This window comes from Halichoeres trimaculatus, unplaced genomic scaffold (genome assembly GCF_033239565.1).
Source record: "Halichoeres trimaculatus isolate MK-OKI-2021-1 unplaced genomic scaffold, fHalTri1.1 fHalTri1_scaffold_3, whole genome shotgun sequence".
In the NCBI taxonomy this organism is placed as follows: domain Eukaryota; kingdom Metazoa; phylum Chordata; class Actinopteri; order Labriformes; family Labridae; genus Halichoeres; species Halichoeres trimaculatus.
In genome coordinates this window covers 23,107,301-23,113,300 of record NW_027437181.1, presented here as the reverse complement: position 1 = coordinate 23,113,300, position 6,000 = coordinate 23,107,301, and positions in this window count along the sequence as shown.

Genomic DNA, 6,000 nt, shown 5'->3' with positions numbered 1-6,000 from the left:
CACAGTGTAATGCAATCAGTTTTTAATGGTTGATAAACAATGAGTAATTGTTTAAATATGTGCTCAGACAGACAGTTTAACTGAATATGCTGATGCAGATTTTGCTGCTACAGCACATTCTGTAAAAAAAAAAAAAAAAAAAAAAAAACATCCATTCCACAACATGGGTGCCTGAGTGAGTGCCTGAATTTATAGGCCACCGTGTACTTTAAAGCGTGCATAAGTATTTATGTCTTGGTGTGTGCACATGTGTGTGTTTGATGGTATGTTGTTACTTTGCTTGGTGACTCAATTCCAAGGCTGTGGCTGAGCACAAAGCTTTCCTTGGCTGTCACTTCTCATCATGTGTTGGTCAGTGAGACAGCTGAGCAGAAGGCGGCGTATGAGCAGTGAGGAGATGGAGCGACTCCTGGTGCTGAGTGACAGATTCTGTCACTGAGTGACTGTGCCCTGTTAGGACCCCTGTGGTCTTCATGGGGAGCCAGGACTTCGAGTGGAATAATGTGAGAAGGAATAATGCTGCAACATGTTTAGTGTATATCCACTTCCCCACACAAATGTAGATGCTAAGGTAGTAGACTACGTACATATAAATAAGCATGCATACATGCAGACTTACACAGTCACAGCCAAAGAGAAATGCCATCGTTTTTTTTTATTACACCCATAAGTAGAGATATCTATTTTCTACACACATACACCGATATCTACACACAGACAAACAATCACAGTGTTGTCTTGTATCAAAGCTATTGATATTCTTCACAGCCCTGGCCTTCATGCACTTCTAAGTCATCATGGTTTGCCTTCAGCCATCATCACACATAAGCAGTAACACTTTATCTGTCTCTCTTCTTCTCAAGGAGTTTGAACGCATGCAATACTCATATTATTATTCTTATAATATAGTATTATTTGAAAAATTCAAACCAACTCAGAAAGTCAGACATGAATACTCACCCAGAAAAGGGTGCATTTAGTGCCTCAGCAACTAAATAAGCCATCTTTAAACTGCAAAGACCTTCAGCCAGAGAGGTCTGTGATTAATGCAAGGCATATATAAACTTCAACAGAGCACTATAATAAATGGTTCCTCCTTGGGATTATTAGACAGAAGAAAAACTGGTTTTGCCCTGTATATCAGCAAGATTCCTTTTTAGCCCAATCCCTCTCCACAGAAAAACCATCAGCATCATCAGTAAGCGAGCTGAAATACACCGAGAACTGAGAACAGGGAAGGCAGCATTGCTTATCAGAGATTCTGCTGAAGTTTAGAAGGCTGACAACAAATTAAAAGAAAGAACATACAGACCTTACACTCTGCATGATCCACTTACTTGATAACTTTGTAGTGCTGCTGTCAAAATAGAATGATCTCTAATTGGTAGGAAGTTAAATGCAGGGGAATCAGAATGAAACAAGAAAACGGACATTCCTGTTACAGCAATGAATTTGTCATGATGGCAAAATTTGATGTCCAACATCTCCTTCATGGTTTCAAAAAAGGTAAGAATTCATCAATTAAGGTATGATCATGTGTATTTCTTAATCATTAATGTGTCATATTATCTTATGCTCAGTATTTATCATTCCTGAGTTTGGGATTGCTATGTCTATCCATGAACCAATGGATTCAGCCTTGCTAGGGATCTCAGTGTGATACATTGCTCATGGAGACAGGAATGTATGAATCAGATCCAGCTCAGACTGGACACACACTACCTCCGTGAACAGCTAACTCCTGCTATTCCCAGGGCTGTGAGCATCTTCCACACAGACTGTGCTGGAAAACCCCTACGACTGACCTCAACCAGGAATAGCAAAGTCTGCCACCCTTTGACCCTACACAGCTCAACAAAGTCTGGTTCTTGGCAGCGCTCCTCTCATAGGCCTCCTCGCACCCATCTTCCCAGGGGACCATCAGTTCGATCAGGATGATCTTCTTTGCCTCTTCAGACCGTTAAACCACATCTGGCCTCAACAGTGTTTGCACCACCTGGGGGAAGAGTAGTCTCCTATCCATCCTTCATCTCCAAAGATTGTGCTTCATGGAGTAGGCCCATTTTGGGCTTCTTGGGGGCTTGTGGTTTCTCCCAGAGCAAAAGGACCTGCCTGATTCAGTTTCTGAAATCCTGCCAATCCATCTTGCCATTTACCAACAAATTCACTCGGCTAAATTCTAACTGGCCCAATTAGGGAAGAGAGGCCGGAGCTGCGGGAGCAGCAGGAGTGACGAGCAGATGTGACGTCAGCAGACTTAAGTACTTGTCAGCGTTCCTTTGATTCTTAAGCTCACTTTACAAAAATGGCAGCAATCGTTTAACGCCATTATCACAGCTGTTTATCGTGTTCCTGTAGTTGTTCATCTGTTGTTTCTCAGCAGCGGCACACATAAGCTACATCATGCTGTCGCTTGATGTGGATTGGTCTGTGGTGAGTGTCAATCGGAACGGTCGTCAAATCATGAGCTGCTGATTTTGTTGAAGGTCTCACCTCTGAAAACAAATCCGAAGAGCAGCTACCCAGCTAGGACTAGTAAAATATTTCTGTAGCGGATATATGAAACTGTATGTCTGGTGTGTCAGATCAGGTTTTGCTCCTTCTCTGACAAACTGTATAGATGGTATAGCGCTTTTTTTGTCACTCTCGCTCTAAGATGTCAGCCAGTGCACCGAGAACCTTAATCATGGTGCCATCTGTATCTTCCCTGGCTGAGAGCTGTCTTGCATCCTGCCAGAATATGGGCCATTGTTTCTCTCCCTTCGCACAGTCTACACAATGAGTCCTCTCTCATTCCCTATTTGTGGGGATTTAATGGTGACGAAAGGGTGTCAAATACTGGTCGGGGCAAGGAAGAGATGCCAAAGGGCTCTAGTCTCCAAATTTCAGGTTACAAAATCTTCCGTTTCGGCAGGTCCCTCTTTGTCTGAGCTCCTTGTGCTCCAGGCTTGACGGCACTTGACCTGCATCTTTCTTCCTCCAGGTGCCAGACCTCAGCTTGGATCATGTCCCTCCTCTGCCTTGGGTCTGCCTTCCCCCACTAATGGAAGTGGGTGGATGCGAGTTCTTGCCTCCCTACACATGGGTTCCCGATAATGTCCTTGACCTTCAAGGTGCTGCCGGAGTATGCCACTGATGCGTCTGCTGCCCATTTGCATCCAGATATCATAGTAACATCCGCCCCACATCAGAGGGTACTTGGTACTCTTGGTCTCAACCCTTCACTTCGCCACCTTGAACTCCACCACTGATGATAGGGGTAGTTGTAGCTGACAAGACCTTATGTATAGCCCTACTGATGTGGGATTCCAAGCCACCTGCGTAGGTGTTTCTTCACTGGCCATGCATCTGCCTGTTTCTCTGACCTGGAAACATTGCACCTGTCAGTCAAAGATGCATCATACCACTTCCCTAGGCACTTGGTTGGTTTTTCCTCTCTTGATGGTAACATCTCCCCCTGGACTTACAGCTGGAACTTGCTGGTCATTTTACCCCTCCTTATCACTATGCTTAATTTCCTCAGCTTGAACTTCATTTGAGCCCTCGTTGCCATGTCATCAAGTGCCTTCAGGATCCATCCTGCTTGCATGTGGGCTTAAGTTGTTATGGTAAAGTCATCCATGAAGCCTCTTATTTGGGATTGGCAGGTGCCATACTCCATTAGTGGCCCTTTGGATTCCCTCTCTGCAGCTGCTATGAGCAGGTTCATTTCCATGACAAACAGGATGGAGGAGATGGTACAGCCTGTTGTGATTCCATTGTCAAGGTCCTGCCACTGGTTTGTGGAATGGGAAGTTTTGAACAGTAGCTTGAATCCTCTGAAGTAGCTTGTGATCAGTCCCCTGATGTGGTGGGGGATGTGGTAATGCTCTAAAGTAGCCGTAAGAGATTGATCCATAAGGGTTAGCCAAGTCGAGCCAGACTACCATCAGATTTCCTTTACTATCCTTGGCCTCCTTGATCAACTGGTTGAGGATGCCTGTCTGTTCTAAGCACCCAGAGAAACCTGGGGCGTCGCCTTTCTGGACTGTTGTGTCAACATACTTATTCTTCACCATAAAGACAGACATCCCTCTTGCCAGGACAGAAAAGCATATCTTCCATTTTACACTTTGGAGAGAAATGTACACACTGTCTGCAACAGTTTCCATAACTTGTGGAGGAGCTTCAGGGCAGAAGCTGAATGGCTTTTTTTTTTATTTTTTTAGCAATGTCATGGACTTCTCTCCATGTAGGTTCAGTGGTGTCAAGCTGTACCTAAAGAGTTTTAGCAGCTCTGCTAATCTTTGATCTTAATTCTGTAGCTAACTATCAAGTGAGGCTATGGGAGCTAAATGTGTTATTGAAAAGCAAAGTGGTATTGATATGTTCCATCATCATCATCATCAGCAGCAGCAGCAGCAGCAGCAGCAGGGAGATGCTCAAGTGACTCATCAATGCAAAAGCCAGGACAACCCTGAACCTGTCAACCAAATGTCCAAATAGATTAACACATCCTTTATGTATTATGAGAATGAGTTGAAGGTAATACAGCAATGTGTCCATGTCCTTAAGTGTGTACAGATTTTTGCAATATATTCCTTGTATTGCAGGTTCAAGCTGCACCCCTCCCCCACATTCCTCACAGAAAAAAAGAAGCATGCTCCAATTTCAAACCCCCAATTGGTTGCTGTGATTTTTGAACACTGCAAAATCATCTTAATATGTAATTTGATTTTATCCTCTGCCTTGAGAATGATTTATGAGAAAGTAAGCACACAGCCAGCAAGATGAGGTAATGCCACATTTCTTTATTTCTTTATTTGTTTGTTTTTCTATTTTTCTAAAGTCATCTCAGTTGCGTCAAGAGTTTTCTGGAAAATGTACCTTTAAATGCAAATCAAGGCTAGGATATTTACACTGGTAAGGGTTTGGCAAGGGTTTTTATACTGCTGCCATTGGGCAAAAAACATTGTTTGTTAATGGTTGAACAGAAAAGGGTCCTTCTCTCATTTATCTCTCTCTTCCTCCTCCAGTGCATCGTCTCTTTCAGTCTGTTGTGGGCACAGATCAACTAAAATTCAATGTTTTATATCCTTGCAAAGAATACCTTATACAAAGCTGCTGTGAGCAATTTTGGTTTCAGGGGGATTCGGGTGGACAAAGCAGTATGCCGCATCTCCTGCTGATGCTGTTCTGTACATTCCCAATTAGCACTTTCTTGTTCTTGAAATAGTACAGAAAAATCCCTCCGCTGTCTCTAGCTGTTAAATATACGACTCACAGTACATCTTTCCTAGTAGATGGACACAAAAATGTGTCTGTGTGCAGATAAGGTCGGTGGCCACAGTGATTAACATCTAAATTAACCACACAGAGATCCGGATGGTCTTGCGTGTTTTTATATTTCATGTGACATATCAGGATTAGTTGTAGTTTGTTTCATATCAAGTTAAAAACTCTTCACAGCACATTCAAGTTATTACCCACCCACAAGCTCAAAGACAAAAATTAAAGGCTTGAAAAATGGTGAAATACAGGCTCACTTTCACAATCATGCCATTATTTTTGAAGCACAACTATTCTGTAAAGGTGTGAGAATCAACAATAAATCAAAGATTTTTTTCTGTTTTCTCGCAACTCATAGTAGGTACCCTGTGTGTCTACAAAAGACAAAATCTTTAATCTTTAAAATGTTTCTTAAAAATTCCTTCATCTTCTGATACCACGCTGCAGACATCATCCTTAAGCACAGACAGTTCCTTCGAGCAGATTTTCCACCTCTATATACTTTCTTATCCTTTGCACCTTATCACTGTCCATGTTATTCACGCTCTCATTAACACTGTGGATGAAAGCATAAATGTCTGGTCCATGCATTCGGGTATTTTGCATCCACAATCCCCAAAGACAACCCACAGTGGGTACTAATCTTTGTGTCGTTTTTCGCTCTGGTTACCTGCTGAGATGCTGCGTGTGAGCTGTGTACATGTGTGACAAAGCGAGAGAGAGACGTTACAT